At 39.0% G+C, this 24,911-nt stretch overlaps 1 long non-coding RNA gene across 1 annotated transcript; it reads left to right on the top strand.

Annotated features, from left to right (window-relative positions):
* The first annotated feature begins 20,638 nt into the window (after positions 1 to 20,638).
* Positions 20,639 to 24,551, top strand: LOC116235203 (uncharacterized). The gene is made up of 3 exons (XR_004168308.2): positions 20,639 to 20,735; positions 23,404 to 23,539; positions 24,424 to 24,551. It is a non-coding gene; the product is annotated as an uncharacterized LOC116235203 (long non-coding RNA).
* The last annotated feature ends 360 nt before the right edge of the window (positions 24,552 to 24,911 follow it).

The following is a 24,911-nucleotide window of genomic DNA, read 5'->3' as shown; positions in this document are numbered from 1 at the left end:
GTCACTAAGATAGCCAAATTGACATAGTTGGCTAAATAAATATCTGATAGCTGCTGGACAAAATGATCTCCATCACTTCTGTGAATACTGACCTCAGTGGAAAACAATGATGGTGATGCTCCAGGGGAGGTTTAAGTTGGATATCAGGAGAAACTTCTTTACAGAAAAGGTCGTTAAGCACTAGAATAGGCTTTCCAGGGAGGTTGTTGAGTCACCATCCCTGGATGTGTTTAAAAACCATTTGAATGTGGTGCTCAGGGACATGATTTAGCGGAGGGTTGTTAGAGTTAGGGTAGTATGATCAGGTTGCAGTTGGACTTGATAATTTTGAAGGTCTTTTACAACCTAAGCAATTCTATGATTCTGTGTGTCGAATTTAGACATTAATTTCAGTTTCTCTGGACCTTAGAATTCAGGGAGAATCTTCATCTTTTCTAAATATTAAAGCTAATTTAAGAATAAAGTATCCTGGGGACAGTGAACTTTGGGACAAAAGGGAAGCTGGAAAGCTCCAAGGATGAACTGAGATGTGGGACCACAAGCACATTAAAAATGATACAAAGGAACTTTCAAACAAGGTTAAAAGCAATGATGAAGATGCTATCAGTAATGGATAAAGAAAACACCTTCTGGGGAGGAAAATTTACTGTACATCATAAAAAAAAGTCAAAAAATGTCGCTTTTTTTCTTGAATAGAAATTTAGAAACAACATCCAATAAGAGAGGCAACGAATGATGCAAAAGATTTAGCCAGGATGAGGGTAGCAGTAGAGAGGTACCCCAGGCAGGATGTAAAGCCATTAGGTAAGCAAATTGATTAAAAATCCTATGTAGGCTTTTTAAAAGTGTCTCTGGAGCCACAATGTCCCTGCATACTATCTATGTCTTGTCAAATGAAACTTTTTCTATAAAAAGCCTTTCCATTGGAAAATGAGTTATCAGCACTCATCTGACAAATGTTGCTTGAGATTTCGGGGAATTCAAAATGTTTTGCGAGGGAATTTGAAACCAATCAATGTGAAAGACATCATGTTTTGTTGTCTATGTAGAACTCTGTAATATGCTTTGCTGTTGTTGCTTGGATTTTTTTCTTCAGTCTAGAAGTTAAAAAAAAGACCAATTTTGGCTGAAAGGAGGCAAAAGTGCATTCTGGAACACACACACAGCAGTGACTATCACTGAAACAAAGGACAATGAGCAATCTACATCTTATTTCTTACACTGCCAATGCTTAGTCCAGGTGCCTCCAGCACTTGTCCTAAGACCTTTGCGATAAGCATAAACCACATAGCCAGAACATTACATTGGGCAGCAGTCCTCCGTCAATCTGCCTCTAAAAGGACTGCTAGGCTATTGAGCATCCTTTAGCCAAAAACATGGAGGAGCCCTAGAGAATGATAGTAAGAGAATATGCAGGAGAAAAAATGTTTTTTAAAATATACAAGTCTCTACCACAATCAGGGAACAGAGTATGAGAGAGGAAGGCAAATAGCTTTGCTACAAAAAGCAACTCTGAACCTTTGAGATTAAGATTTTTTCTTATACTCTAAAGACACGCGATGAGCACTACCTGCTATTTCCATTCTGTTTTTGTTTAGAGAGATTTTACACAGCAGAAAAAATAGAAAAGATAGTAAGAAACAGCAGAAAAATAGTAAGAACTAGTACTTGCTGTAGTGTAACTAACTATTGCTGCACATTAACAGGAGAACGAATCATCCCTTTTACCTTCTAAGTAGGTATTCACAAGCAAGTCCAGACTAGTCCTCTGTGTTAGAAACCGCAATGGAATAAGACAGCTTGGTAGTTGCCATCTCAAAATGGCATCCACTTTAAAAAATGTTGTTTTAATAGAATCCTGGAAAGGTTTAAGATAGAAGGGACATTGAAGAACATCTGGTTCCAACTCCATGTCCTGGGCAAGGTTGCCACCCATTAGACCAGGTTACCCAGTGTCCCAACCCAATCTGGCCTTGGACACCTTCAGAGAGAGGGCATTCACAGCTTCTCTAGGCAGCCTGTGCCAGTGCCTCACTACCATTTGCTCACAACCATCTACCTATTATCCTCTTCTAGGTGAATGCCATTACCCTTGTCTTTCACTACATGCCCTTGTAAGAAGCCCCTCCTCATCTTTTTTGCAAGCCATCTTTAAGTACTGAAATACCACAGTGAGATCTCCCGAGAGCCATCTCTTAATCAGATTAAACAAGTCCAGCTACTTCAGCTTTCCTTAAAGAATAGGAGCTCAAGCTCTCTGAGCATACTCATGGGTTTCTCTGGACCTGTTCCAATAGGTCCAAGTACTTCTTATGCTGGGGTCCCAAAGTTGAACACAGTTCATTTTTAGATGCTGAGGGGAACTATTTAAAAGGAACCTTGAGAATAATTTTTGGGTTTGCTGTGTTTGACAATAAAGTCATCTTAGAAAGGACACAAGCAATTTTCCTTCAACAGCTGGGTGAATTCGGGCAGACACTGACAGTGTAGGTACACTGAATTTTTATTGTGGCCCATTTCACAAGAGACAGAGCAGTACAGAGAGGTTGACAATACCATTGTTCTTCCTAACTGTGGCTGGACTGAGAAGCCTTCACAAGATTTATTGTCCCATCACTAAACCCTCAGATTATATCCAAAAGGATTTGAATTGGTTTTACTTTCACATATGCATGCCTTCCATATTTTGCTCTCCTGTCTTTTTAGCACTCATAACTTTAAGTAGTTATTGACAAATGAGTGACAATTTTACTTAAATACATTGTTAATGGTATTTGAAACAAAAGAAAATTTAAAAAAAGAATGATATTTTAAAAGATGTGCTTGAACAACAAAAGGATTCCCCACCCCCCGCACACACACACCCTCCTTTTTTTTTTAATTAACTTTTTAATTTTGTTACCTCTTGTTCCTTTCTTTTTGGACATAGCGAACAATTTTTTTTGTTGTGTTTACTCTTACTAGTTTTTGTGTCACATTGCTTTAATTTCTCTGTGTATTGTACATTACATTGTGTACAATTAAAGGAAAATCCCAGTTTTGCAGCGTTTTTTCGAAGTTATTGTTTCAACTGTGATGCAGCACAAAAATAGCGCCTGTTCCAGGGGGTTTCCAGTGCAAGACTTAAAGAAAATACAGCCACCAAACTCCAAATCCTCCACAAACATAAAACGCTGGTTGTCAGAAATAATACACAGGATTCTTCAACATGAAGAATCTGAAATCTTCAACTGATCATGGATCCTGCAGGAATAATCATGTCATTTCAGAAGAAAATAAAACAGATGTGCTTTGTCAAATATAAGACATTTCACACACTATCAGTTTTATGGATATAAATACCTAAGGGCATGCACAAACTCTGTGATCATCAATGGGAAATTGCCAAGTGAGGACAGATTCGTTAAACATAAAAACCATCATACACCCAAACCCATAAGTTAAAATTTTAAGCCTTGAACATTATGGTACTGCATATAACTTAAGTATATCTGGAGATATTTTTATGCAGCTAGTTAGAACTGAACAGAAATCCCTACTAATGTACATAGTTCCTCCTCAGCTTAGTTTGCTTTGATAAAAACAGTCTTAAAGGAGTTGTATGCCTTTCTACATCTTGTTGCAGCTGAAAGAAGCTGGTGATAAACTGGGTCTAGAAGGTTTTTTGAAACTGTTGCAACTGGATGGTTTGTTTAGGTTAGTTTGACAGCCGGTAAACCTTTGTAATCTGCAAGTATAAAGAGTGGGTTCTCAACAAATATCCTCAATAGCAGTGACTAATCTTTGACACTAGCTGTTGTCAACAGATGAAATCATCAGCATACTTCAGCTACTGTTTGAGCAGCAACTCTCTATTTACAGTTTTAAGAAGTTGCATGCATCTCAACAACAAGATACAATTAAACTTGAAGTTTAAGAGCATGGCAAGCCTGAGCTTCTTTTTCTCATCCTGTTCACCAAGTTACATCCACCCACAACAGCTACCAGGAAATGCCTTTGTGCACTGGACACAGTTCAGAGAATAGCTTGCAACATTAGTTGTTTAATTTCTCATTTAAGGAAATATTGTGTGGATTGGTCTATAATCTTGCAAAGATGAAAAGCAGTAAGGGACTGTTACATTCTTGGAGTGAGAGAGATGTTCATTCCCTTCACTTGAGTTCAAGCTTATCCATCAAGTGCTTGCTATTTTATCCAGCTCCAGATTTATTACTCATTCACAGTTACCACTTGTAGTCTTTTCCCCCTGTAAGTCAGGGAATGGCAAAACTGACAAAGACACATTAGTTTTGCCAAATTTCTTCTTAGATCTTAAATTGCAGAAAAAAATACACATTTTTCTGTTGTTTTTTTGTTGTTATTGGTCTTTTTGTTGTTTTTTGTTGTTGTTTTTTGTTTGTTGATGAGTATATGTACATATACTCATTACTGAAGACAAATGTTAGGTTCTGGCTAAAATGTTCTAGTGACCTAGATGCTTCTAGTGACCTCTAATGCTCCAGGGATAAAAAATAAAATAAAATCTAGACTCCATAAGTGAAATATTGTGTCAAATATTCTTCACGGTATTCTGTGCCACTGTGTTCAGAACGAAAGTGACATGCCTGTTTCACAACCAGGCAACCCCTTGTCTATAGCTATAAAGTATCTACCCTGAGTCCAGGCAGGAGGTGGTGGAGGAGCTGTATGCAATGTCAATGTTAAGTGATGCTGGACAGCAGCACAACCAAATCACATGTTCTGGAAGATTTTGTGCCATTATGTTGGCATTTATGCCAGGACTAATTCCAAGTGCTTTCAAGTTTTTCTTTTCAGTCCTGGTAAACCCAAATATTAACTGAGCAAATGCTAGGAAGTAATAATATTTAGAAGCTGTGAATGTTCTGAGCAATGCAGTGATGAATCGTGCTCTTTTGCTCGAAGGAGTCATAGAAGAAAATGACAGTTATAAATTAACTAATTTGCAGCAATTATGTTTCTTCATCTTGATTTCCTCTGCAGAGATAATGAGGAAAGGAGGTAGATGGCAAAGAATGAATACTTGTATAACACATGCCCAAGTAGCAAACAGCAACAAAAAAATCTCAGCTGATTGTGTCAGAGATCCTGTAGGGTGTGCTGATTGTGGGTGATTTTGTGAAGGAATTGCAATTAAGTAAATTAAGACTGGGTTTCTTAGCAATAGCTCTGTTTGAAGTTCAAACAAAAGATAAAAGTCCCTTTAAAAATAACAGAAGCAGATATTTTTCTTCTCACACTTTATTGTATTTTATTAAATTGATAATGCTCAAGTACACCCCATTTGCCCTGCAGCTATGATTCATATGTGCATATATATAAATGATAGACACGGGCCCCCAGAATTGACCACAAAAATTAAAGCAGGAAGGCAGATGGCAGTCTTTTATTTCATCTGTATTTCACTTATACAGCTACTCTTATCAGAACTGCTGCTTCGGAAATCAGTCATTTGTATTTGTTCTTTGTAAACTAGAGAAACACAAGCTGCTTTTTTGTGAAGGTTCTGGTAGCTGACACATATACAATACTAATCTATATGTAAGAAAACTGAAAAAAAAAAAAAATTACCTAGAAACACTTATAACATACTAGTTGAGTTTAACAGAAGTACTTTGCCTAAAACCAGACAAGTTTAGGGCTTTGATTTTGCTTTCTTTTAGCTATTGTAAGGGAAAACATTTGTGGAGTCACTCTGATTTACAGAGTAAGGAATTGAATCCTTTTTGCATGAATTAGTAAAGTCTCAAATTAAACGAAGCTGGCAGAAAAGAAAGAAGCACTTAAGTATCCTTTCTCACCAGTCTGGTAGCTTGCTACTAAAAGAAAAGAAAAAAGAAAAAAGAAAGGCTGTCAAGCTGGACGCTGTCACAGAGGCTTTGCAGAGTTAATTTACCTATTTTGCATGCATGTATTTTAATAAGATTTAATGAGCTGTTGAAAAGAGGAGTGCTGGTTTGTTGTTGTTGTTGTTTTTCTTCAACTGATGGCAGTAAGGTGAAAACAAGCAGCTTTATAGAATGATGTTAACTGGGACTTAAGAAGTAAGTAGAGCTCCTGTGAATCAGTGTTGGCAGCACCTGGAAGAAGCAGGTGAGAATTCCACTGAGATAATGGCAAACCGGGGCAAAGCAAAATAATAGGGTCTTATTTGCAACATCAATAATACATCATCAATCCTTCCTCTGTCAAGACATCTTTTAAAATCAGTGAAAGTCTTGGCTGTACTGAGAAGTAAAATCTGGGACTAATAAAACATCTTTAGTATTTCAAATGCAGAAAGCTTTTTCAGAACTGTATAGTTTTTTCATTTTTGTAACACGATTTCAAATTGCAGCTTTAATAAGTGAGGAACATATAAGACAACGACAAGAAGCACTGTTGTTCCACGGCAAAGGGAGCTCAACTGACTCAGGTACTGGATAATGAGATTTTCAGGATAGTATCTATAAAGATACGCATCATAAAGATCAAGAGAAAGAAAGCATATGCCTAAGGAAAATGTCCCAGTTTATCCCTGAAATACTTGTATGCTTCCTCCACCAGTAACAGTGGGGAATGCACACCACTGTCCACTGAGGGGTTGAATTTTGGCCTCTTTCTCGCAATCCAAAACCAGCATAAAGGAAGAAACTGCTTTGATTTCATATGTTCCTTCTTAGATTTGCTTTGCAGTGTGCTGGAATACAAAGACTCTGCTCTTCTGTTTTGGCTGAGCTCCTCAAAGAGCAGCATCCAAAGGGAATGATAGCAGCAGCAGTGTTTTTCAGTCCTGTGCCTTAAATTATTCATCCTGATACCAGCTGCAACACCGAGTGCCTGGAAGATACATAGGAGATAAGAAAGTCTTTTGCCTCTGTCCTGCAGTTTGTTCTCATTAATTTGGGCAAGGAAATATGACCTGTAGATATCCACTGTATGATGCAGACACCAAGGTGTATTCAGGGGAAAATCATTTGATTTGTGGAGCTCCAAAGATGTATGTACCATGCAATATTTGCAGCAGTGTTCTTAGTGAATTTCTAAATAACAATCTGCACGTGTTCCAAAGGACAGGAATGAAATTCAAATTGATCTTGATAAATTAGAAAAATGACCTGGAAAATAGCATGAATTTCAACAACAAATGCCAGTAACTACATTTAGAAAACAGCAATCAGCTGCAGACATGAGGAGTGGGGATGTATTAAAAAGAAAGCAATATGCAGAGAAATTGTTGCAAGGGGCATACTGGATTCAGGCTGAAAAAACTCAGCAATATTGTGATTTTCACTTCCACTCTATTTCTTCTAGCTTTCTAAATGCTTAGGTCACAACTTGATTATTGTTCTAGTATTGTAGTTTGAAGGATTGGAGAAAGAAGAGAAGAGGAATGGAGATAATCAAGGGTCTTAGATAAATGGCCTACAAAGAAAGATGGACTAATCCAGAATAATTTTGTCTGAAAAGAATCATAGATTCATAGAATGGCTTAAGTTGGAAGGACTTTAAGGATCATCGACCAGGCTGTCCAGGGCTTCATCCAACCTGGCTTTGAATGCCTTCAGGGATGGGGCATCCACAACTTCTCTGGGCCACCTGTCCCAGTGCTTCATAAACCTCTTGGTGAAGAATTTTTTCCAAACACCTAACCTGGGCCAACTCCCTCAACCTTTATTCATACAAGGCCAACTCCCTCAACCTTTATTCATAGCAGAGGTGCTCCAGCCCGCTAATCATCTCTATTGCCCTCCTCTGCACCCACTCCAACATCTCCACATCTTTCTTTTACTTGGGGCCCCAGGCCTGGACAGCGTATCCAGAGGAGGCCTCAATGAGGGCAGAGTAGACGGAGAATCACCTCCTTGCTCTGCTGGCCACCCCTCTTTTGATGCAGCTCAGGATACAGTTGACCTTCCAGGCTTCAAGCTCAGATTACTAGCTTATGTCCAGCTTTTCATCCACTAAGATTCCTGAGTCTCTCCATAAGGCTGCTCTCAATTAGTTCTTCTTCCAGTCTTTAGACATATCTGGAATTGCTGCAGGACAAGTGTAACACCTTATACTTGGTCTTGCTGAACCTCATTAGGTTCACATGAGCTCACTTTTCAAGCCTGTCCAGGTTACTTTAGATGACATCTCTCTTTTCTACTGTGTCGACTGTACCACTCAGCTTAATGTCATCTACAATCTTGCTGAGGATGCACTCAGTCCCATAGTCATTGACAAAGATGTCAAAGAGCACTGATGGACCTCTGAGGGATACCACTCATCACTGGCCTCCAACCTGGACATAGAGATATTGACCATAATCCTCTGCTATGATCATCCTACCAATTCTTTATCCACCTAATAGTCCAGCTTTCAAATCCATATCTCTCCAACTTAGAAATAAGGATGTGGTGTAGAACCACATAAAAGGCCCATCAGAAGTCCAGACAGATGACATCAGTTGCCCTTCCTTTGTCCACCAAAACCATCACTCCATTGTAGAAGGCCACAAGACTGATCTGGTACAAACTGCACTGGTGAAGCCATGTCTCAAATCACCTGCTCATCTCTCATGTGTTTTAACATCTCTTCAGGATGATCTGCTCCATGACCTTCCCAAGCATAGAGGTTAGGCTCACTGATCTGTAGGTCTCTGGGTCTTCCTTTCTCTTTTTCTTGAATATGGGAGTGATGTTTCCTTTTTTCCAATCACCAGGGGCCTTGCCTGTCAGCCACAACTTTACAAATATGAGGGAGGTTGGCTTGGCCACCACATCATCCAGTTTCTTCACAACCCTGGGATGTATGTCATCTGGTCACATTGCGCACATTCAGCCTCGTGAGCTGATCTTGTATTTTTTTCATCCCTAAGTGGGATTTTGCTCCCCTAACTCCTGACTAGAAGTTCTGGGACATAAGAGACATGGGAAGCCTGGCTGCCAGGCAAAAACTCCATAAGTACTTCAGCATTCTCCATGTCTGAGGAAGCCAGCTGTCCTTTCTCATTTATCAGAGGGGTACACCCTCCTTTGTTCTCCCACTTATGACCAATGTATCTAAAGAATCCCTTCTAGTTATTTTTCACATCCCTCATCAAGTTTAATTCCATCTCTGCCAATAGCTTTCTGGATCCTAACTCTGCATGTATGGGCAACATCTCTGTATTCTCCCCAGGACACCCAATCCTGCTTCCACTGCTTATACTCTTCCCTTTCCTTCCTTTTCCTCAGTCTGAACAGCAGGTCCGTGCTCAGCCATTCTGGTTTCCTGCATCCTCTGCTTGATTTCTTCTGCAGGGGAATGGAGAGCTCTCCTGCTCTCAGAAAGGCATCCTTAAATTTCTTCCAGCTCTGTTCTACTTATTTGTCCCTGATCTGTCCAATATGTGGACCAGGAAGTTATCATCAATGGACTCCAGGAGTCTCCTGGATCACTTGCAGCTCTCATGCTGTTTTCCCAGCAGATATCCAGTTGATCAAAATCAGGATGAGAGCCTTTGTTCATCAGACCTGCTATTGCTGAAGAAAGGCTTCATCAATAGGTTCCCCTTGATCAGGCAGCCTATAGTAGTCCCCAACCACCAAATGTTCTTTATTCAGCTAGTCCATGATTTAAACCCACAAGTTTTCAACCTGTTCACGTCTGTTTCTCACAGGCAGTCTATCTCCTTCTTAATACAGAAGGCAATTCCCCCACCCCTACTACCTTGCCTATCCCTTCTAAAAACCTCATAGCCCTCAACCATAGTATTATGAGTTGTCCCACCACATTTCCACGACAATAATTTAGTCATAGTTTCCTAATTGCACCATGATTTCCATCTCCTCCTGCTTATATCCCATGCTGCATGCATTCATATAGAGGCACTTCAGCTGGACTATTAGACTTCTTAACTTTTTGGAGGAGAGGTCCCAGAGGATCTCAATCTGAGTTTTTCCCCTGCTGCTTCCTTAAAGTGATGGTGTTCCCTGTCTCTTCCCTGTCACTCAGAAGTACATCCCCTTCCCCCATCAAATAAAAAAAAAGACACTGAGGAAGGAGCATGATCCCACAAGTATATCAGTTCTGCAGAGAAGGACCTGGGTGTCCTAGTAGACCACAGGTTGACCATAAGCCAGCAGTGTGCCTTTGTGTCCAAGGCCAATGGTATCCTGGGGTGCCTTAAAAGGGGCATGGTCAGCAGGTTGAGTGAGGTTCTCCTCCCCCCTACTCTGCTCTTGTGGAACCTCATCTAGAGTCTTTAGTTCAAGAAAGACAGATAACTACTGGAGAGAGTCCAGCAGAGGACCACAACGATGACTAGGGGCCTGGAGCATCTCCTGTATGAGGAATGGCTGAGAGATCTGGGACTGTTTGGCCTGGAGAAGACTGAAAGGGGATCTTATCAGCACTTATAAATATCTAACAGGCAAGAACTGAGTGGATGGAGCCAGGCTCTTTTTAGTGGTGCCCAGTGACAAGTCAAGGGGCAATGGGCACAAATTGGAATACAGGAAGTTCCATCTGAACCTGAGAAAAAAAAAATCTTTGAGGGTTTCAGAGAACTGGAATAGGCTCACCTTCTCTGGAGATATTAAAAACTCACCTGGATGCTCTCTTGTGTAAACTGCTCTAGGGAACCTGCTTCAGCAGGGGGATTGGACTAGATAATCTCCAGAGTCTCTTTCAATTCCTATGTTTCTGTGATTCTGTGATAAAAGATATTCAAAAGGATTTCTGTTTTCTATATACATGCTAGTTAAGATAAAATGGAGCAAGTATTGTACAGCTTAAATAGAGTTCGCTTTCTAACAACAAAGAAAATGAAGGTTTGCACTGGATTACCTGGAGGGCTGTAGAGATCTTTAAGGATAGACTTAATAAATATTTACCAGGGAGAACAGAGATGCAGCTGACCTGCCTTGTGACATTCTAGGTCCCTGCTTCTGCTGCACAGTGTAGCTGTGGTTCACCAACCACTGCCAGCAGCCTGGAGGGGCTGATATGTGGCACAGTGCAGTTTCAGCACTTGCCCGGCACTTTAAGGGCTGATAGGGATTTGTTTGGCAGGTGAACACATATCAGCAGACAGCCTGTAGCTTATCAGCACTACCAGAAATTGTCAGGAGTTTGCCTAAGATGCCAGTAACATAACCAAGAAAGAATTCAGACGGATGCATCTGTAGAGTGAGGTGCCAGTCCCAGATGTTGGGCATGGTGTTGTTCTGCCTCATCATCTTCTTCCAGTTTTCTCTCTCTTCCTCTTTTATCCCTCAGAGATAACAATTTGGAATGTTTTAGTGAACAAATAAGTGTCAGCGATGTGTGGATTCCATGATGCATCTCTTTGTGGTATGTCATTTCTCGTACATCATGAATTCCAATTGATAAGAAAACTGAATTTTTCATGTAAAAAAAAGTACCAGAGAAATGAACTAATCAACTGTATTGATAAAAGCTGTTCTGTGACACATGAAAATATGTTAGACATAATGTTGTTCTTAATAAACTTCATCCAAACTCTGTCAGACATACCGTCAAACTGCGAAATGGAAATGTAAACAGCAAGGACAGTCATTCGAGGTAATGCTGAAAAAAAAAAGAACAGAAGAAGGATTTTTGCCTTAAAGCTATTCCACAATGTTTAACTCCATTCTCCAGAAAGCTGCTGACAGCACCATAGCTAAGGCGGGACAGTAGCCTCCCAGAGTTATGAAACAGGAGTGGTGTGATTTGTTCTGCAGAGGGTGGAGTAAGAATGAGGGCAAGGCTTGAGGTGTGGTTTTGAAATGGTGCACTTAAGGTCACGGACTGACTGGCTCCAGGCAGATTGTTGCCCTTATGCCTGCAGACGTGCCTCTTAGTAGTATACACTGCCTTTAGAGATGTCACAGAGTAAAAACAGCCTATCTCAAGAATGATGTAAGCTACCCCCTGGCCACTGCATAGGGGTCAGCATCTTGGTCTCAGAATATAAGTCTCTATTGAGGTTACAGAATGAGAACTTTTCTGTAACTGAAAGATAAAGAGTGGAAATGTGTTTTTAGAAGAAAGAAGAGGGTTGTATAAAGGTTTCCTTAAGAACATCTGTGTGAGCATGGCTGCCTGTTTGGAAATTCCTCTTTGTTTAGCAACCAATGAAGTTAAACTATGCACAACATTTCTGTGCCGCAAAATCTCCTTTTAAAGCTGGGCAATCTGCCCTCTGACACCTGCACCTCCTTCTTGCCTTATCCTGTGAAGTCAGGCTTCAAGGCGTAATAAGCACTCGGTCCCCTGGAAGGCCTGCAGGGCCAAGGGAAGCATACCACTGTTCTGTGACATTCCCTGTGAGGTAGCAAGCTCCTCTCACAAGCCTGCCCTGGGGAACCAAAATGACTTCAAGAACCAACAGAAAGAACTGCCTTTTAGACAGTGCACAAAATAAGCCACCATCATCTCTATTACCTTGAGAAGAAACTATGTCTTCGCAGTAGGATTCCATGCTCCATTTCATTTCCCCAAAAGCTCGTCTCTGGCTCCTGTAGAGTTTGGCACCATTTTTCCTCTACAGTTTGACAAGTCCTGTAAGTGTAGTGGAGTGACTGCAACCACAAGACTTCTTTCCTATTCTTGACTACTGAAAGGTATCCCCCCCATTTCAGTTCTATGAAAAATAGTCTTTTACTGTACATTTTTAAGTAGTTTGAGTGAGTTGGTGATGTTTCTGATTGCAGTTGTATTAGAATATCTGCTTTCGTTGTCAGTGTGGCAGATGAAGTAACATAATAAACCTAGTTTCTGGAAGTCGTTCACTTTAAACTGTTTGTTTGCAGATGCACAAATACAAGCAGGCACGCAAAAATCTCATTTGGACTTTTGGACTAGAGTTTCTTCTGCTTGTTTCAGTAACAAGGTGACAACTCCTGCAGAAAAATGTTGTGAGCAGATATAGAGAACTGAAAATCTTCAAACTTCGATTAGTTTTGTCTGCTCTAAGGTTAGGGTTTTCAGTCTGCTTGTAGATACAGTGTCTCTATAAAGCATACGGTGTTGAAAACAAAGTTGGCCATTCCAGGAGAAATAAAACTGATTGCCACTGGAAAAAAAAAAAAAAAAAAAAACCTTTTAATAATTATAAGTTGGTTTTTAAGGCACTTGGTGCACCTGCATGCCTAGCTCCTGCTTCATGCATATGGGTGCACAAAGCCACAGAACTATGACTTGTACCTGTGCCACACAGCGCTACAGTCTGTTCTCACTCAGCAGAGCCACACTCACCTGTCAGGCTAGGGGCCTCCACTGTAGGGTGGGCACTGACTGGTACACCTCCAAGCTGGCCTTAGGGAAAGAAAGGCCCAAGAGAGGAGGTAGCGTGAAACTGTAGGAGCTCAGCTACAGAAGGTGAAGTTCACCAGAGGATGCAGCAAGTAAGCTGCAGGCTATTTTCTCTACTTCTTACAGCACCTGGCAGTGTTTTTCACAAAAACATACCCCAGGTTCCTTGGAAAATTCTGACTGTAAGAGCAAGGACAGTAACCTGAAAATGGTTGTAGACTGTCCTTTAGCTATACCACATCTTTTATTTCTATTTGAACTTCCTCTGTCCCTGTATTTCATCTCCTACAACTTCAGCCTTTTGAACACTTTAAAAAACAAGAAAGAATTATACAAAAAAAAAAAAAAGAAAAAAAAAAGAAAAAGAAAAAGGAAAAACAAATGCAAAAAACTCCAAACCTGAAACACAGTGTTGCTCCTATGGAAAGCAGCAATTAAACTGTGACTGATTGAGGGGAAGTAGAATCCAGAGAGCATGGGTTTATTTTCAATTTCATTTGATATTCACATACACTGGTATACAGTGTTTCCCCAGAAACATACCTTCAGAGAAAACACAAGTCAGCATTTCTGTAAGTTAAGGAAGAGCTTAGCTTAATGTAAATAACAGTTTTCTACTCACTGCTGGCTCTGGACAGCATAATGTTTCAGAAAGCACATCATAACATTTGCTTGTCCTTTAAAGAGTATTATTCAAGTGAAAGACCAAAGAACACTTAATTAATAACAATAATTGACTAATGAATACAAATGAATAACATATGATGCAATAAATTGATTTAATTACTGTTGCAGTTAAATACAATGTCAGCACCTTTTTATGGAACATAACCAACCCACAAAAGTTTTGAAATCACAAACTCCAGGCCAAAATTTTTACACTCGCTGCTTATTTCAGATGCCATTTTTTGGAGGACGTGAACAGATGAAGTAATGCAGAGCAATCTTTTGCAGAACAAGGGTGCTCTGGGCTAAGTCAGGTATCCTGAATTTTGCATTTGAGATTGAAGGGTCACCTATTCACCTTTGGGAATCCCAGACATATGTTGAAGCAGGTGCCCAGCCTATTGGACTGTGAGTGTGGGGTTTTTTTTAAGCCGACATAGACATGTGGAGAGTCTGCTTTATATTTGTAAGACACATTCACCCCATTTTAGGCAGCTGCAAAGAATGAGTGCTTGTGTTTGGTAGGCTAAACTCTGGCTGTGGTTAATTCATGCCTCAAAGCTCAAAGCTTTTAAAGTGCTGGGTGGATCATTGTGGTTTTTCAAAATTAAGGTATTTCATTCCCCGTAGTTTCTCCTTTGTGTGTCATCATTTTCAAAGCTTTTACAGCAGACTTAAATTTAGATTCCTTGTGGCTTTGTTGGGGCACCACCTTTACCCTATGTGGTCCAATTTTGTGCTTCCTGTCTTGAAAAGATGGTGCCAAGATAGATGGGGAGCTTCTCAATGAGGTAACTAGGGATGGGATAAATAGCATCACATATCATTCATTTTCAAATTCAAGGCAAGAAGTATGCTTAGGTATCTAACTTCATGCTGAAAGAATGGGCCATAGTTAAGTGAAGGCAGATGTATTTCATGGTCTTTGCACTAATTTCATGGTTAGAGGGAGTAGTCAGGGATGTATGGGTGTGAGTGCATAGCAAGATAGATCTATGTATGACATACCAGTTACTTTCTTGGAACTTTAATTGCACTGTCTGCCATGTAATCATATTTACAGGCCATCAACATTTTCCAAGATGGTTACCTAAAGTTAGCTTTCTATTTTTCTGTCAAGGTTGCTAAATGAAGAAGATCAGAGCTTTTAAAATGACAGTTTTAACTGCTGCCTGCTCAGCCTTTCAAGAAAGAAAACAGCTTCTACAAGCATTTTATTTAGGAATATGGATTTTAAAATCTAGGCTTTTTCTGTTGTGAAGAATATCTGGATTTTAGATAGTTGACCTGTGTCATAGATAGTCACCTGTGTGCATATAATACATGTCTGTGCAGCTCTAGCTCTGAAAATATGTTTTCTTCAAAAGTTTAAGGAGAGAACTATTCTGTGAACAAGTAAATCACTTTTAAAGCATAATGTTCACAGGAGTTTTCACAGTGTGGAACAGTTTCCACTTGAACTGTAAAATACTCTTTTTAAATGTAATGCACGATGAAGATCTGAGAGTTACTTGTCAGTACGCTTGTTTCTTTGATTATTTTGTTTTCACATATCTCTTCCTGTATTTGCAACGTGATAAAAAGTGATTAAAAGTGTCCTGTCTTCTTCACTGTTACCTTACTTTGTCTTAAGTCTAGTATTTTTTCAGTTATCATGCAGGACAGGAAAGTCACATCACCATTGTAAAGATATAGATGTCTATACAGCACTCGCACACTTGAAAGCAAGCAAAGAGATTTGTTTTATTGCTACTTTTGTAGAGTGACACTGTTAGTCATGCAAAACTAAGGAAGGAGAGTTATTCACACTTCCAGTTTTGTCCACAGTACAAATTAATTAAATTAAAAATAGAAGGAAGATGCACTGTATTTTCTTTCCAGATACAATTATGTTGTTGGCTTTAATTCAGTTCTGGAAAGTTCATTATTAATAAAAATCTACCATGAATATGAAGCAGACGTTCTTATCTGGTACAACTGTAACCTGGAAAGAGAGAATCCACTGAAGGTGTAAATGAGGTAAGAAGAAGAATAAAATGCATAGCAGAAAAGGGGCAGGGCCTGTGGTTCAATCTTTTGGGATTTGAACTGTTATACAACTGTAAAATCCTAGGCCATGTTGATCCATGTTGATTAGATCATGTTTTCTCCTCTCTAGATCTCTCCTTTGCGTTGCTCTTGTATTCTGTAGTAATTCCCTTTTTAATGGCCTCTTTTACTGTGGAAAAACTCATCTTCAAAGTCTGACATGAAAAAAAAGATAGCCTTCTTGGCATTGACATTTGGATTGAGAGGTAGCTAATTTGCAATAAAAATTGCTCCTGAACAAACTTAATACATTTTTGAGAGCTCCACAGTTGCCAGACAATATAATTAAAATACTGTGATCCCTTGTTATCAAACAGAAAATTAAGTTTAAAAATGTGAAAGGAAATAAAAAAATTCTTGTATGTAGCTTTTAAAAGTTCCTAAAAATTTTAAAAGAAATTTTTGAGACACAATTGTTTTTAGTGGTCCAGCTCAAGATTTCTTATAGACATCTAATTTTCAGCACCTGACAGCTCTCTTAAAATAAACAAATGCAATACAGATTTCATTTTTTTAGCTAAACACACAGAAGTCTAAGACACTTTCAAAGTAGTAAAGCTGTGACCATAATTTCCAGCACCATCTGGGCTACAGTGTTTGGTTTTGTGCTTTGCCTGCCTGCTTAGACTGTAAGACCGTTGAAGAAAATAGCATGTTCTTCTTTGTGCTTTATATTATCCCTTGGAAAATTTTAGTTAATAAACTAACATGGAAACAAAAGAATGAATTCCATGAAAAACATGCAGAGTATTTGAGGCTCTAAATGTCTTTTTAATGGGATATTTCTTTTAGAAGTGTATATTTTAAAATACATGGGTGTCAGCTGTAAAATAAGAAAACAAGGTCCATCTTTGAATTCATTTTGTGGCTCTGATCCATTTTCTTTTCATTACAGCTTCTTACCTCCCAAGCTGTCTCTGGCATGCGAAAGAGATGGGGCAACCTTGAGGATTATAGAATAATAAAGTCTGATGGGTGTTTGAGAGACAGAGGAAAGAATAAACGGACTCGAATGTCAGGTTCTGCAAAAAAAGCACCTGGAACAAATGTATTTTTCTATTATTGTATGCTGAATTGGTTTACCAGAAGCATTGCTTGGAATTTAATAGTGGCTTTTCCTGATGAACAAGTTTGAAATGAGCTTAATCACAACCAAGTGATACTTTGCTAATTTTAAGAAAGCAGATAATTATTGGTCATTTCCATGGGCATTTGAAGGGATGGGGTTTGGGAGGTTGGGTTTTCTTTTTTTTTTTTTTTCTTTTTCAGTTTAGAAAAGAAAAAGCTTGTGAGCCAGATGTTATGTCTCAGATTACAACAGCCTGCTTGGGCTGCATGTATAAAGCAGGAATAGGCCTTTTGCAGTACCAGGAGTTATATCTAACAGATAACATTACTATTATTATTTACACAGCAGTCTTCCAGTCTGAGGCATGCCGTAGTTTTACACTACCATGCTTAATGTCTGCAGGAGTGATTGTGAGATGGCTCTCAAAGAAAGTTCTCTCCGTCTCAGAGAAAACCCTGCTTTAAGCTGCAACAGCGAGGAGACACTTATGCTATGATATCATAATACAGTCCAGCACCTGAAATTTCTGCTAGCTTGGGCTGCAGTTGCTGTGTAGAAGTCTCCACTGAGTACTACAACAGATTACTTACAGGAAAGATACTGCTTGGGTCAGTGAAGATGGGGTTACTTTACTGTGACTCAACATAAATGTTACAGAGCTGTCTAATGTTAAAAAGTTAGAGTTTGGACGAATGAAAAACATGAACAAAGGAGGAAAAAAGTCCAACAGAGCATTTACAAACAAGCCAGACTACTTCTGTTTATTCATTATCCTTCCACCATTGCACCTATAAAATGCCTGTGAGGAGAAAAATATTCTGGATACAAACATACTAATATTCATATAAGGAACCACTGTTCCAAGCACTTAACAACCATAAATTGAACTGCCTTAGTGTATGATCTCTGATTATCTTTTAAACCACAGCCACACTTTCAAAAGTTACACAATAGGTAGCATCTGCTCGTTGACAATGTTTGCGAGAAGCTCAGCATTTGGGAAGGTGCTTACACTGGGGTTTCACTGTTCTGAAAAATTCAATAATTAACATGGGCACTTGATGGTGGTCATGAAAATGCAGCTGGTGCTACTTAAGAAAGTCTGCGTGTAGTGCCGTGACAATAGGTAGCTTTTAAATTCAGAAACAGCTTTCCCAGGCCAAACATTTTTATGAACACTCCTTTTATCTTGTCAGTGCTTGTTAGCATGCTACACTGTTTATGAAGCACAAGATAACATCAACCCTACAAATATATTTTATTTGTAGGAGTGGTTTCTTTTTCATGAATACATTTGCATACATAACCTGGCTAAAAAGCAAGCTGTGAACAACTAACTAAACTACACTGTTAAAGCAACAGTATTATTCCATAATGCAGAGGGGGGAACTGCCTTTATATCTATATGTTCTTCAATTATGAGCACCATATCCTTAAGTGGGAAAGAATCATCCAGGCTTTAAAAATATAGGCCTGACTTTATTAATACAGATTGCAGCTAACTAGAAGAAAATACAGAAAATAGAAGTGGTAGAGTTCTTTGTCACGTCTGAATAAAAGACGTAGAATTAGGAGCCTACCTACGGAAAGTTAATTTTAGGAGAAAAAAGATTTTGTTTAAATTTTTGCAGATAAATGTTGATCTTCTTGAAAATGCTAGAAGTCATTAGATACAACTGTTTAACTCATAAAAATTGCTATTACATGTTTCTTTTTAAAATGTTGGTGTTACTGGTAATCTGAAGTTCACATTCATCCGCAGAGTCAAATTTGTCCTAGCAAGGAAAAGGAGTTTATCTTATAAGAGTAGGAAATAATGCCTATTTTTACTGTTTTCTTTGTTATGAGCTAACTTAATTGTTCTTCAAAACATGGGAATCCCAGGGAAATTCTTGAGAAATAAATGTTATCATTATCTTAAATGCACACCTGTCTGGGGCCTCACTTCCATGTATTTGTCCAACCACCTTTTGAACTCTGCTAACCTTTAGCATGCCAAGTGATTTGTAGCAGTGAGACCTCACACAGTATACCTGTGTGCCACCTGGAATACTGCTTCCAAGCAGCAATTTCATGACCCTTGCTCTTTCATAGTGTTAGGCAATAGACAATCCTCCTCCAAAGCAGCAGGCTGAAGAAGTACTGATCACAGACCTGCCAGTTCTTGCTCAACAATTCAGCAGCCATCACATTTCATAAAAGGAGAAATCCACTGGAACTGATTTGTGATTGCAAAGATAGAAATGAATTTGTTAAGTGTTTGAGGTGCTGTCCATGAGGAGGCGTGTGTGTCCTGTCAGAAGCATCTGGGCAATTGAAATTCTGGACAATTTTGAGTGCCCTCTTAATACCAGGGTTCTCATGGCCTCCATTCATGCAGGCAGTACTTTGGAACAAGGGACTGTGCTCAGAGAAGAACTGCTATTCTTCATCAAACTGTCAAACTGAAGCCAAATATGATCTACACAAGCACACTGCTCCCACACATACTGCTAATTGAGGATTTTTAATACCTAACTTCATTTGTGGATCTGGACATTAACCTTTTTACACTTTTTATTATTGGCAGTGTACATACTTGGAACAGAAATCTTTGTCATTCTTCTGTGCAGACACGATTTTACTGTGCTGTTGTCTGCTGGAGTACTACAGTATCCAACCTTTCCTAGAAAGGAAATTAAACAACATATCCTTAAATGTTATGTGATCCTGAGAACAACATCCTAAAATTTTATAAGGATAAATTCTGTCTCATAAGTTGTTGCTTCTCTTTTGCTGTGGTTCACCACACAGTTGTCTGAGCACAACTAAGAGTATGAGACCAAGTGGGACTTAGCTCATCTCACCATGTCAAGTAAACTGTATCAGTAGTGGGTCTGTGTGTTTGTCCCAGTTTGAATCTCTTTTAAACACAGATACATAGAAGAGTGTAAAGTTTTCCAAAAAAAAAAAGAAAAAAGGTTGCCCCTGCCCTCTAAGCAATGGTCATACTTTCCAGTTTTTACTGGAAACATTTATCATGGAATTACAGCAGTCTTTTTCATTACAGCCACATGCAGTGGCTCTCTGTCATATTGTACTGACCAGCATTTTCAATCTTTCCTGAGATTTTTCCAAATGAAGGATTTATAGGTTTTTCCAAAACCTTTAATCATTAGTTCGTAAGTGCATGACCCATTACACTTCTTTTATTCTAATAGTCGGTGCAGTTCTTCATGTATGACAGTTTGATCCTTTGCTGTACTGGCAATGTCCCAAATTCTCATTAAAAAAAGTTTGATTAATGCATTCCTGTGAATTTCTATTATTGTGCCAAAACTATTCATGAAAATAGTTGAAGAGATCAGTCCAAAAGCTGATCCTTTCATGAACGCACAAGAATGTTTTTGCTTCCACCTCCAATGTGGCAATCCCCATTGTGTGTTTGTCACAAAGGCACATCTTTCTCGTGACCCCAGTCCTGACACAACCTTCTTGCATAACTCCTGAGATTGGCTACATCTTCCCATACTTGTGAGCCTGACTGACAAATTCAGCTGTGACTGTCACAGCATATTACTCCCATGGCCCCATCAGAGAGAAATGTAAGTAGATACAAGATGGATCATCAGTCAGAACGAGGCTGCAGGTAGGCAATACATTTTTTCTATACTGGCCATCTGAGTCACAGTATCCTCAAGTGAGAAACTTTGCAAAACCTTCATTGGGCAGAACTGACTGTTCATGGGCCTTGGAAAACCCCACAGAATAAGTGTTAGCTTCTGTCTCCAGCAGACTCCAGCTTAGCCATCTTCCTCTGAGTGTGTGCTTATCCATGGCTTTTTGGCTGTTCTCTCTCTCCTTCACCACACTCTAGTTAAGCAGCTTGTCTTTCAGATGATTGCTTTTATCCATACTTTGGGAATACACTGCTGAAATTTAATGTCAGTGTTGTCATTATCCCTGCAAAAATTTTCTATCAGGTAATGTGCTATTCCTTTCTGAAGGTTTGCCCTGCGCCAAGTAAAAGAAGATTCTAATATCTCCATAATTCCTGTCTCTCAGCCCTTAGACAAGACAAGACCTTAACACATTCCTATACTTAATACATCACACTGAAAAACAGAAAGTGTGCAAATGTGCAAATGTGAAAACTATTTCTATGTTCTTTACATTGTCAAAATCTGTTCTGCTTCTCCTCCTGCCTCTTATACTGCAGTCATAGCCTGTACATTTACTGAAAACTATGACAAAGTTTTTGCCCTATTTTATTCTAGACCTACTTAATTTTTAAGCAAAGAATTTTAAGGCTCGTTTTTCTTTTTCTTTTTTCTAATCACATGGCTGAGAAGCCCTTTGTCATTTGTTTCAATGCAGTTGAATTTTCTGAAAGAATTGATAGCAAACTTCTCACAATAGCCCAGCACTTATCCAGCTTTTCTTGGACAGATCTTTTCCAAAGATGGAACCTTTTCTCAATATTTTTTAGGATCACTGATTATTTATTATATGATATATTTGTTTTGATATAAGGTGAACTGTGCAGTCCTTCTCCAAACAGCAGTCTTAGACAAGTTCCAAATAAGTTTGTGTGCACTGATTTAAAAATAGTCTAAGCTTACTCCATGTTCAAATCGTAGAAATTCTCAGGCCAGTTTTTGTCACTAATTGTTTCCTTAAATCTATTGAAATTTCTCCTTTATTTAAAGTTCCACTTTGTTTCTTCTTCTGAGAATCTTATGGTGGGTTGAATCATGAGACTTCAAGCTAAGGTTAGTTCTCTGAGCAGCTCATCTGCTATTTTCCCAAGTACTGGCCAGAAAAAAATCTCCTTTTGCTGGTTTCACAGGAGTAGCCATGTAATAAAATAGTCAGGTATTTTTGCTGGAAACCTATGTTACCTGACACTGGTAGAATTTATTCTCCGATATATTTTTGGAAAGTATTTCAAAATAGCAGAAAACTCTGAAGTGTTTCTGTCTGTACTACTGTTGCACATACCTTTATTCATATCAAAGTGTGACTCTAATCTGTTTAACCAGATTTTTTCACATTTTCATTTGAAATGATGGTGAATGGATAAATAGTCATAGTGTGTTTTGTTGCTGGTGGTGGCAGTGGTCATTGTTTGGAGAGATTTACTGCAGTTGCTGTTGGTTGTTGTTTTTTGGGTTTTTTTTTTTGCTTTTGTTTTGTTTTTTGTTTTGTTTTTTTTTTTTGTTTTTTTTTTTTTGTTTTTTTCTGCTTATCTATGTTAGTTCTCTTAATGTACAGGGTTACCCATTACTTCAATCATTACATATGTAGTTTCAGAATAGCACGTATTTCCAGCAGCTGTGTTTTAGTCATAATACCTATTCCAGCCATTATTGCACCAGGTTTGTGTTATTCCTGCAAGCCTGAGAAGTGGGCCCACGATAGCCTAAAGAGATTCAACAAGGCCAAGCTCAGGGTGTTACATTTGTGTCAGGGCAATCTAGGAGAAGAACTCATTGAGAGCAGCCCAGCCAAGAAGGACTTTGAGGGTCCTGTAGGACGAAAAGCTGAATATGAGCCAGCTGAGTGCAAGTGCAACCCGGAAGGCCGCCTGTATCATGAGCTGCAATGAAAGGTGGATGGCCAGCGGGACAAGGGGGTTGATTGTCCCTCTCCATTCTGCCATCATGAGGACCCATCCAAAGTACTGCATCCATTTCTGGGACTTCCAGCACAAGTAAAACGTGGAGCTTTGGAGGAGGGCCGCAAAGGTCAGAGGACTCGAGTATTTCTGCTACAAAGAAAGACTGAGGGAGCTGGGCTAGTCTAGTCTGGAGAAGAGAAGGCTCCAGGGAGACCTCAGTGTGGCCCCCTAGTAATTAAAGGGATCTTCTAAAACAGGAGGAAAATTGACTTTTTATACAGGCAATTAGTGATAGGACATGGAAGAATTGTTTAAACCATGGGTGTCCAACATTTTGGCTTGCCTGGACCACACTGAGTGAAGAGGAATTGTCTTGGGCTGCATATAAAATACATAATATAGTTAATATATATTAATAACTAAACTTCTTTTATATATATCGTTTTTCATGAAAACATTAAAAAAAAAAAAAGAAGAAGAAGAAGAAGTAGGCAGCAAAAACATAAAACTAGTGGAATATTTGACCTTGTTTTTGTGGAACCAGTGCATCAATGTCATGCTCAATGGAAGTGGTTGCTATTCTTACTGAGTTCTCAAGAGATAATTGTTGTCAGATTGATCTAATTTTGCTATATTTTGGTTACAAGAGAAGAATAATGTTGATAACACATTGATGTTTATTGTTGCTGCTAAGCAGTGTCATACAGAGTCAAGGCAATTCTCAATGAAGAGCCCAAGGAGCTGGGGTGGAACAGAATTAGGATTGCTGACTTCAGCTGACCAAAGGGATATTCCATAACATATGACATCATGCAGAAGGAGTTTCGAAGGGGGTGAGAGTTTATATCACACTCTTCCACTGCTTGGGGGATGAGCTGTGCATCAGTCAGGGGATGGTGAGGAATTGCTTGGGAATCACTTGTTATATACATTTATACATATATATATATTTATATTTCTTTTAATATATATATACATGTCATAATTATTATCCTTTTCCTTTTCTCTATCTTAGTAAATAATTTTATCTCAACCCATGAATTCTACTTTGTGGGGGTTTTTTCGATTCTCTCTCTCATCCCATTGGGAAGGAGGGAATGAGCAAACGACAGTGTGGTGCTGAACCATCTGCCAGGTTAAACCATAATACCTATAGAGTATACACTCAAGCTATGTGCAATTGACATATGAAAAAATATAGCTAAAAATCATATAGTAATGTATTAAGTTATAATCTTCTGAGGCCATATTACTAGATGTCCACGTAGATGTACACGTGTGGCCCATAGGCCTTGGATAGGACACATCTGGTTTAAACTAAAAGAGCAGAGATTTATATTAGATACTAAGGAGGGAATTTTTTTACCAAGAGGGTAGTTTGTTACTGGAACAAGTTGTTCAGGGAAGGTCCGAATACCTCATCCCTGGGGGTGTTCTTGGCTAGACTTGGCAGCCTGATCTAGTGGGTGACAACACTGCCCATGGCAGAGGGGTTGGAACTAAATGGTCTTTAAGGTTCCTCCCAACTCAAGCCATCCTATGATTCTATGATGTTATCTTGAAACAGATTTCTTCATTTCAATGTATGTCCTGACCTTTCTGTACAAAACTAATTTGTGCTTCCAGTTGGCCATATCTACCACCAACAATCATCTGCCCGGATGCTATTCTCATCCTTACACTATTTCCACAATTTTGTCTTGTCTTGTTCCTTCAGGTACTGTGATGCCACTCTTTATCAAGTGTGCTCCGTGGACTAGAACCAGGCTTGAAGATCACATGTATCCATTCCAGCTCTATCTATTTGATGTATAATAAAAAGTTTTTCTCATACGTTTTCACAGATTGTCAATGCCCCTTTCCTGTCCTACTTTCCTGTAGTTTCTTAAGAAACACATTTTGGAAAAGGGATTTTATTTCTCATATAGGCCCAAGAGTGGGCCATTCAGACATGTGTTTGTCTTTGCTGAGGTCAAATAGGGAGGTAGCAATGTACTTGAACAAGCATAATTTATCATTTAAAACAAACTACTCTGAAAGGAGTTATATTAAGATATAATCCTTTAATTTGTTTGTAAACAAGCTATTTAGATTATCTTACAAATCCCACAATGGCTGCTGATTACACAGTTTGTTTTTGGAAAAGTCCGTTGCTTAGCTGGACTGATATTCATTAATCAGAGGTACGGACAGCAGAACAAGCTG

This window comes from Phasianus colchicus, chromosome 1 (assembly GCF_987193195.1).
Source record: "Phasianus colchicus chromosome 1, bPhaCol1.hap1.1, whole genome shotgun sequence".
NCBI classification, from domain to species: Eukaryota; Metazoa; Chordata; class Aves; order Galliformes; family Phasianidae; genus Phasianus; species Phasianus colchicus.
The sequence above is the reverse complement of the archived record's forward strand: the minus strand, read 5'-3'. Positions and strand labels throughout refer to the sequence as shown.